This window comes from Mustela nigripes, chromosome 12 (assembly GCF_022355385.1).
Source record: "Mustela nigripes isolate SB6536 chromosome 12, MUSNIG.SB6536, whole genome shotgun sequence".
Classification (NCBI taxonomy): domain Eukaryota; kingdom Metazoa; phylum Chordata; class Mammalia; order Carnivora; family Mustelidae; genus Mustela; species Mustela nigripes.
Genome location: NC_081568.1, coordinates 20,086,410 through 20,096,533, shown reverse-complemented (window position 1 = coordinate 20,096,533; position 10,124 = coordinate 20,086,410). Strand labels below are relative to the sequence as shown.

General features: G+C 35.9%; 1 pseudogene; it reads right to left on the bottom strand.

The window, feature by feature from the left end:
• Positions 1–9,190: 9,190 nt before the first annotated feature.
• On the bottom strand, positions 9,191–9,771 carry LOC132027734 (GTP-binding protein SAR1a-like; annotated as a pseudogene).
• Positions 9,772–10,124: the final 353 nt, after the last annotated feature.

The window sequence follows — 10,124 nt, the reverse complement described above, 5'->3', positions numbered from 1 at the left end:
GCTTACTCATAATTAAAATGCCGTGAAAATTATGTAAGGTAAGTATGTCTTGTTATAATGATACATCTTTATTAAAATTTAATGAAAGAGTTCTGAATAGCACAATCAGAGACAATTAGGATAAATGTGTTTTGAAATGCATATACTTTAGTAAATTAAAAATTATCTTTATGGAAAATAGCTATTTTTCTGCCCTGGCATGGTATTGTGTTGGTATACTCAGCCTGCCATGACAATATACAAGAGACTATGTAACTTAAACAACAGAAATTATTTTCTTAAAGTTCTGGAGGCTGAAAGTCTAAGATCAAAGTTCCAGAAGATTGGGTTTCTCTTAAATCTTATCTCCTTGGCTTGTAGATGGCCACTTTCTTGCTGTGTCCTCAGATGTCCCTTTCTTTGTACATGTATCTCTCTGGTGTTTCTTCCTCTTCCTATAAAGACATCAGTCAGATTGGACTTGGGCCCCCCCTTTATTACCTTATTTAACCTTAACTACCTCTTTAAAGGCCCTATTTCCAAATATAGTCACATTAGAGGTTAAGGCCTCAGCATATTGAGGGGAACATGATTCAGTCAATCACAGGTTGATTTCTATTTCTCTAGGTTGACTGAAGTTGCTACTCATCTCTAAGTTATTTTTGTGCCTTGTTTCCACATTCCTTGTTTCCACATTTTATTAATCTACAACATGCTGTAAACTCAAAGGTGGGTGGGAGACCATATACATATATTTCCTTAATCTAAACCAAAAAATTTTTTTCAAAAATATTTAGAAAACATAAATACAGTTTTATAAATTTTTCTCACCTATCAAAAGTCCCTAATACAGCCAAACTGCAATATTCTCCACACTTTCATTAAAGGTGTTAAAATGGTGAGAAAGAGCTTTTCAGATACCAGTGTTTTAGTCTTGATAACTCCCATGACTAATCGGCCTGGATTTTTTCCCGACATTGTTATTTAATTTAAGGTATTCTGGACAAAGTGCTTGAAACAACTTTCTCGCAAAATCAATTCAGTAAGAATGAAATCCACGAAACACACTTCAAAATGAAAATTATAAACCAGTGCTTTCCTCCTGACTGCTTTCAGCAATAAAATATTAAATGGAACATTAAGAACAACAATTAAAGAGCTTAGCTTTTAAGCTGTCTGGTGGTGTGTAAGATTCAGTTCTTTATTGGCTATTAGAAAAATTACCAAAGATTACTTTAGTTATTCTAAGTGAATATAGAACCGCCTGCTCAGCAGTAGTGACAGGAAGTACTTAATGAGGACTAAACGTTCTCACATTTTCATTTTGGAAAAATTGTTTTGTAATTTTTCAGACTTGTGTTTATTTAGTTTGAAAAAATTTTAAAAACGTCAATATTATATATATAAAATAAATCTTTACAATCATATTGTTCTTAACCCTGGAAATGTCTGAAAAGTCATTACTAATGTGTCTGCTCCAGGGCAGTCAATCACATGACAGTGTCTACTTAATAAGTCCTTAATGAATATTAATAGGCAAAAATCCATACATAAGTATACTGTAAGAAAAACATTGCGGTTTTAAGACAAACATAACCTATAAGAAATAGCAATGTGTTATAAAACAAACTATATATGTCTTCCCTTTGCTTTTAAACATCTTAATTTAATTTTTCTTCCGGTGTTCAAGATTCATTGTTTTAGCACCACACCCAGTGTTCCATGCAACCCCATGGTTGCATGGAACCCAGTGTTCCACCCAACCCCCCACCTTCATCTGCTCCATAACCCTCCGTTTCTTCTTCTCTTCTCTTTTTAATAAACTGTACATCTGAAGTGGAAGTGAGATGATTGAAGGGGGAGGCCTTTTAGAAGCTGGTTGCTTTTGGCTGCTCCAGTGCACAAGATAACAGAATACAAAGTGAGGAGGAAAAAAAACAACAACAAAAAAAAACCAACAACAACTCTTAATGCAAACTGCTGACTGAATGTGCTACAACAAAAACAAGGTTTTACTTCACTCTGTAGTTCTTTCTTTCATTCAGTAGTCTTAACTCTTCAGAAAATAACATGCCACTCTGTGGTAACACAGCCTCTCCTTTTCAGTCTCGTAGTAAAAGAGCTCTGGGATCAAGGTGATAAGACTCTTTATCAAGTGTTTAGTAGTCCAGGAAATGAGGGGCAGAATAATCGTGGCCCTCCAGCAGTGCTGTGGTAAGAGAACCTCTACTACATCAGCTCCACTGAATGTACTTCACCAAGGTCTTGTTTCAATGAGGTCAGACAACAGCAATTTGTTATGTGGGTCATGGCAGAATCCTTCTTCTAAACACTACAAAGAATGACTCCTTTGTCAATATAAATACGTCCTGATGCATTTAGTCTCCCTGTTGGCTGTATTATACACTCGAGAGCTATTGTGCCAAATTCCACCACTCAGCACTATCATACCTTTTCATCTTGCCTTCCCCAGCCCCGCACTTTATAGAAGTGAATAAAACACACGCAAATACAAGATAAATGTTGTTTTCTTTTTTAAAAAATATTTCACTTTGCAGACATTATTGAGAATGAACATCAGATTTAGCATGTTAGCAAATGCATTTCAAAGAACAGGACATAATACAACAGAAATATTTACACCAAGAATTCGAGTCTTTTATATTTTCCCCACAATATTTGTTTCTGTAAATCTTTATTATTCCATCCTCATCAAAATAAATATGTATATGTAAAATATGAAAATTGGAAGAGGTAATTTTCTCACAAAATTGTAAACTGAAATAATACAAAATAGTGATTTTAGAATTACCTGAATCAATATAGACACACCTTTCAATTGTTACCAGTAACATTATTCTAAACTTCCTAGCTTTAAAATCCTTTGAATTTCTAAAATATTAGATTTAAATACTACAAAGCAATTAAAATGAATGCACATTAAAAACTATAATTTAATCTACACTAAGATGAGAATTTTTGTTATATATGTACTTAGTCTCCATTTTTATCTATTCATTCATAAAGAGAAGGAGTTGGAAATTTCTAGAGTCTCTTCAAATATTAATTTATTTTGTATTAGTTGTTTTTCTCCACTTTGTCCCCACGCCTCTGAAAAAATGTGAACATACACAGACCAAGAGACAACTCAGAATGGATAATGGACTGATTAGAAATGTTGGGTTTCAAACAGGTGGATATTGTTCTATTTTGACTGCTCTGAGAAAAGGAGGGCTGAGGTCAAAAAGGCCAGGTTTTGAAGTGCTTATGTGATATAGCTTTGAGATAAAGAATGTTAACTCAGACAAACTTTAAAAATGCTTTCCTCAAAATCTGTGTAAATAAATTTTTAAAAAGGCCACCTTATTCTCAATGGGTCATAAAGCCTAGAGGCAAAAAACCTTACACGAGATGTTAAACAAAGGTCATTTGCTGTTTTAGGATTCAAAGATACTGTACTCCTCTTGTTGTTTGAAACCTACACTAAATTTTAAAAGATGTAGTCATAGCATGTATGTTTTATAAGTTTGGACTTGAAAAATGAACTCTAATTTTTAAATATTCATTGGTGATAAACTTTGAAAATAAATACATACCACCAAGTAGCACTTCTCTGATGTTGTATAAGATAATTTGAAGAACAAAGTGTTATGCATAGTGCTTATATTCTGACACAGACCATTATCAAATGTCTGATATTTGAAAATGATTTTAATAAGAGTAAAATTATAACTTTTTAAAAGATTTTATTTATTTGACAGAGAGTGAGAGAGTGACAGTGAGAGAGGGAACACAAGCAGAGAGAGTGGGAGAGGGAGAAGCAGGCTTCTGCCCAAGCAGGGAGCCCAGTGAGGCTCCATCCAGGACCCTGGGATCATGATCTGAGCAGAAGGCAGATGCATAATGACTAAGCCACCCAGGTGGCCAGCAAAATTAATATTACTGAAGCTTATTATATAAGTACTTTGATAAGTTATTTGCAAAAATGCCTTATTTAATATTCACACTTGCTCTCTTATATAAATGTTATTGTTACAATAAAATGCCAGAGAGTTAAGACCCAAGGATAGACCCTCAAACAGTGTGGGATTGGAGGTGGTGAGTAAATACTCTCCCTTCCCACCATTTATGAAACAAATCTGATGTGTATTTGATACACTATATCAGAAAGTCCCTAGGAAGTAAGATCTGTGTTATTAGCCAGCTAGAATTACATGACTAATATTAATAATTTTCTGTTATTTCTTTTCCACTTCTCCTACCTCATGGTAGTCCTGGAAACAACCTTTTACATAAACTTCTTGTAACATAATCTTTGACTGAGAGTCTCCTTTCAATAAATTTTGACTAGGACATTACTATTAGAAGTGACCCCAGAAAGCACAATCCTGGTTTAAGAGTCAGGAATTTCATCAGGTAGCAGTAAGGATCCCACCAGTGGTAGTAACTGGCTCTAATAACCTCTGGCATGCTACAGTGTTATAATTACTAAGATTCATCCACTGGGATGGATTGTTACGCATAGTATTGGGGTCTTTACGTAGGGATCATCATGTAAGCATGATCAAATCTTAACTCCATTTGCAGCCCCACTATGGGGCTTGGAGAACTTCAAGGCTGGTGAACACAGGGAGGTTCAGAAAGAATGTAGCACCTGGAGAGGGCATGGAAGTTCTGTGTCCCATCCCACAGACCTTTCCTTATGCATCTCTTCCATCTGATGTTCACATGTATCTTTTATCATATATTTTCATTAAAAAAAAGTAAACAGTAAGTAAACTCTTCCTGAATTTTATGAGATGCTCTAGCAAATTAATCAAGCCCAAGGTGGGGTTGTGGGAACCTCTGGTTGGTCAGAAGCACAAATCACAGCCTGGACTTGTGACTGACATCTGAAGCGGGGAGATTGGCAGTCTTGTGGGACTGAACCCTTAATGATGGGATTTGTGGGATTTGATGCAATCTCCAGATAGATGATGTCAGAAATGAGTTAAATTATAGGTGTCACAGAGAGTTGCCTGTTATAGGAAAAACAAAACAAACACATATCTGGTGTTGGAAGTGTTGTTGAGGATGGCTGTACTACGCTTGTAGTGTGGGAGTAAAGGAGGACCACAGGAGGAAGACTGAGATTTTTTCTACACAGAGGAGCATTTCTACATCTTACAAGAGCTATAGGAACATCACCTGAGCTAAGAATGATATGAGGTGATCTAGACCACCATCATGCCCTGCTCTAGTAGAGCAGGGGTATATGGAAAACCATAATTAATTCAGTCTGTTTCAAGCTTATCAATGAAAGTACAGACATAACATGCGGTCACTACCTTGGTTCTTGAGTTCATAATAATGAAGATTCTTAGAATCCAGAAGAATCTTCACATGGCTTTCCTGATATTTTATAAAAGAATGACAAAAAGGCAGAGTGGAAGCCCTTTAAACTGCTTGTCTCTACCAAGATCATTGGTATTGCATAAATGAATAAGCTGTTCCATTTTTATCCCTAAATAGTCCATTGTACATATGCAATATAGTTTGCATATCCATTCATCTATGGAAAGAAATCTTGGTTGCTTTCAGTTCTTTGTGATTATAAATCAATAAAGTTTCCCTAAGCATGAACATACAGGTTTTTGTACAAAAGTAAGTTTTCACTTAACTATCTAGGAGCATGAATGCTACATTGTCTTGTAAATCTATGTTTAACTTTATAATAAACTGTCAAATGATCCTTTCAAAGTGACTGTACAATTTTTAATTTCAACCAGTCATGAATAATACTTGCCAGGATTTTATATTAACAAGTTTTGTGGGGCTTTTGTTTGTTTGTTTGTTTGTTTTGGATTTTGGAACCATTCTATAGTGCACAAATATATCTTACTGCTGTTTGAATTTATATCTCCCTAGTGACAAATGATGTTTGAGGAAATTTATATATGCATATTTGCGATCTATCATCTTTGATGAAGTATCTATTGATATCATTCATCCACTTTTGTACTGGGTAGTTTATTTTCTTATTATTGGTTTTTAAATGTTATTTTTATATCCAGGAAAAATGTCTTTAATCAAATACATGATTTGTAAATATTTTCTCCCCAACCATGGTTCAAATCTTATTTGTTTCATGAGAATGTTAACAAAGTATAATTTATTAATTTTTAATATACTGTACTTTTGTGTTGTATGTAAAACTCATCATCAAACTTAAAGCCAAAGCAATATCTCCTATTTTTATTTCTGTAAGTTTTATAGTTTTACATTTTTTATTTAGGTCTATAATCTATTCTGAGGTCACTTTTTGTATAACTTATAAGAACAATAGTGCCTCACAGAACCTATCAGAGACTCACTGGAAGAAATCACATTTACCTTAACTCTAAGATTAATGCAAAAAAGATCGTTTAATTTTAGTAATTGTATAACCAGGATACAATTAATATTAATCTAACTCCTATGGAAACTAAGTGTCATGAATGGGAATGGCAATAAAACATGATGTTTACTGGGATTTTTTTTTTGAAGATTTTATGTATGCATGTATCTATGTTAGAGAGAGAGAGCGAAAAAGGAGGGAGGAGCAGAGGGACAGGGACAAGCAGACTCTGCACTGAATAGGGAGCCCCCAGGGGGCTCCAACTCAGGACCCTCAGATCATGACCTGAGCCAAAACCAAGAGTGGGAAGCTTAACTGACTGACCTACCCAGGTGCCCTGGAATTACAATTTTTTTAAGTGCCTTAAAACTATAGCCAGGGAAAGAGATTCACTAAAGAACAAAAATATAAAACAGAAGGAAAAAGACTAAACCTAGAAAACCTAAATTAAAGTAAGATCTATAGGGACACCTGGGTAGCTCAATCAGTTAATGGTCTGTCTTTGGCTCAGGTCACAATCTCAGGGTCCTGGGATCCTGTCACCTAACTGGGCTCCTTCTTCAGCAGGTAGCCTGCTTCTCTCTCTGCTTTTGTGCTCTTTCTCTCTCTCTCTGACAAATAAATAAATAATCTTTAAAACATAAAATAAGATCTACAAATGACAGAATGGGAGAAGATATTTGCAAACGACATATCAGATAAAGGACTAGTGTCCAGAATCTATAAAGAACTTAGCAAATTCAACACCCAAAGAACAAATAATCCAATCAAGAAATGGGCAGAGGACATGAACAGACATTTCTGCAAAGAAGACATCCAGATGGCCAACAGACACATGAAAAAGTGCTCCATATCACTCGGCATCAGGGAAATACAAATCAAAACCACAATGCGATATCACCTCACACCAGTCAGAATGGCTAAAATCAACAAGTCAGGAAATGACAGATGCTGGCGAGGATGCGGAGAAAGGGGAACCCTCCTACACTGTTGGTGGGAATGCAAGCTGGTGCAACCTCTCTGGAAAACAGCATGGAGGTTCCTCAAAATGTTGAAAATAGAACTGCCCTATGACCCAGCAATTGCACTATTGGGTATTTACCCTAAAGATACAAACGTAGTGATCCAAAGGGGCACGTGTACTCGAATGTTTATAGCAGCAATGTCCACAATAGCCAAACTATGGAAAGAACCTAGATGTCCATCAACAGATGAATGGATCAAGAAGATGTGGTATATATACACAATGGAATACTATGCAGCCATCAAAAGAAATGAAATCTTGCCATTTGCGACAACATGGATGGAACTAGAGCGTATCATGCTTAGCGAAATAAGTCAGGTGGAGAAAGACAACTATCATATGATCTCCCTGATATGAGGAAGTGGTGTTGCAACATGGGGGCTTAAGTGGGTACGAGAAGAATAAATGAAAGAAGATGGGATTGGGAGGGAGACAAACCATAAGTGACTCTTAATCTCACAAAACAAACTGAGGGTTGCTGGGGGGAGGGGGTTTGGGAGAAGGGGGTGGTATTATGGACATTGGGGAGGGTATGTGCTTTGGTGAGTGCTGTGAAGTGTGTAAACCTGGTGATTCACAGACCTGTACCCCTGGGGATAAAAATATATGTTTATAAAAAATAAAAAATTATATTAAAAAAATTAAGATCTACAAATGAAATAATAACCTAATTTAAAAAACGATTTTAACAGCAAATTAAATTCAGCTAGAGAGAAAAAATTTGAAAAGTAAATATTGTCACATTGCAGTATGGAAGAACATAAAAACCTAAAGTACAAAAAGCTAAATAAGAGTTATAGAGTTGGGGGGCCTGGGTGGCTCAGGCGGTTAAGTTTCTGCCCTCAGCTCAAGTCATGATTCCAGGGTCCTGGGATCAAGCCCTGAATCAGGCTCCCTGCTCTGCGCTGCTTCTTCTTCTTCATCTACCCTCCACCCTGATTGTGCTCTCACGCACGTGCTCTCTCTCTCTCTCTCAAATGAATAAAAAAATCTTAAAAAAAAGAAAAAGAGTTATAGAGGGTAGAGCAATGATCTAACAAATATTTAATTGGAACTCTATAAGTCAAGAGGTAGGTTGGAGCCAGAATGTCTTTTATAAAGACAATGTCTGAGGATTTTCCAAAATTGATGGAAGACACAAGCTCTGAATTCTAAGAAGCCAGCAAATCCAAAGTGGAATAAATAAAAATAAATTCATTCTTAGACACATCATAATAAAACTCCAGAATACAACAGCTAGTGGAATGGAAATAGGTGGGTGTGGGGAACAAAAGTTGATTACTTTTTGTAGAAGGAAGAATTAAATTGACTATTAACTTTCCACAGCAACCATGGTAACAAGAATTTAGATCAAAAAAAATATTTCTAATGATCTGAAAGAAAATAACTGCCTATCTATAATTCAATTTTTTATAGATACTTTTGAAAAATAGACAAAATCTAAAAAATCTAAGAGAAGGTAAAATTAACCAACCAGAAATGAGTCAGAGAACCTGAGAATGAAAAAGCTGTTGTAAAATAATTCTAGTATGCATAAGTTTTGTTTCAATAACAATATCTAATAATAACAATAAAATCTTTGGAAATTGTGGTTGTACAACAGAGGTTAAAATCTGCATTCCTCTGTCACTTATTAATCCCAGGTAATTCCCCTCATTATTTCAGAGTTTTAACTTATTTTTCATAGTCGTCCTTTCTTTTCTTATTTTGTCCTCTTCTTTTTTCTTTTTCTTTGCTTTTTTTAATTTTTTTTTTTTTTTTTTAGGGTCAGTTCAGAGAAGTAAAACTCTTTTGCTTTCACTGTCCAAACATCAATCAATATACTGGGAAAGCCAGTGGAAGCCCTTGCCATAGCCTTGCCTCTTGAGCACTCTGCAAGTAACACTTCCATGGGGCAGGGAGTCAGCTCCTTCCAGGTCACAATACCCTTCCTGTGGTCTATCCAAAAAGCCTAAATATCTCATGGAGCTTTTCTTCACTGATTACACCTGTTCTGTTGCTTTTGTTATCCAAGATAAGGATTGGCACATTGGTATTGTTTCATTAGTCATTAAAGCATTTAGCTCAAGTGTGGTTTCCATGAGGTGAGGATGATCTGTACAATCCACCGGAAAGACAATCCTACTGATTGCTGGGAGGTAATTTTTCCAAACCTGACTTGCTTGCTCATGACTGCCAAGATCAAAAGTTATAAAAGTCTTTCCAGCAACTGTCACCTGTCTGATATTGGATCTAATGTTGAAACATATTGGCCCAATCAGTCACTGTTGAGCATGTGTAGAAGAGTGGTTTTGTCTACATCGTCCAAACCCAAGAATACAAGTTTTCCGTATTTCTTATAGAGTCCTAGGAACTGGAGGACACTGTTGATCCACTCAAAGGAGAAATACATTATTAATGCTTACTGTGGCCAACGGGCTCCTCTGGCAGCAGGAGGCTTCCACACTCCCTCACAGCATATAGCCCAGCAGCACCACCATCCGCCCCCCCAACAACCTGGGACCACCAGTTACTCATCTTTTCTTATTTTTCTAACCATCATCCTTTCCTTTGACAACCATGTAAACACATAATCCATCCAAGGTCACACTCACTCAGTTTCAAAGATCTTTTCCTCTGTTTGGTGTTAGTCACTCTATTCCATGGTTTTACCCTTAATTTTGATTTGTTAACTGTACCTTCTCAAAGATCTTGGTTATTACACAGTAACTGAAACACAGCTGTCCTCTATGATATTGTTTTCTA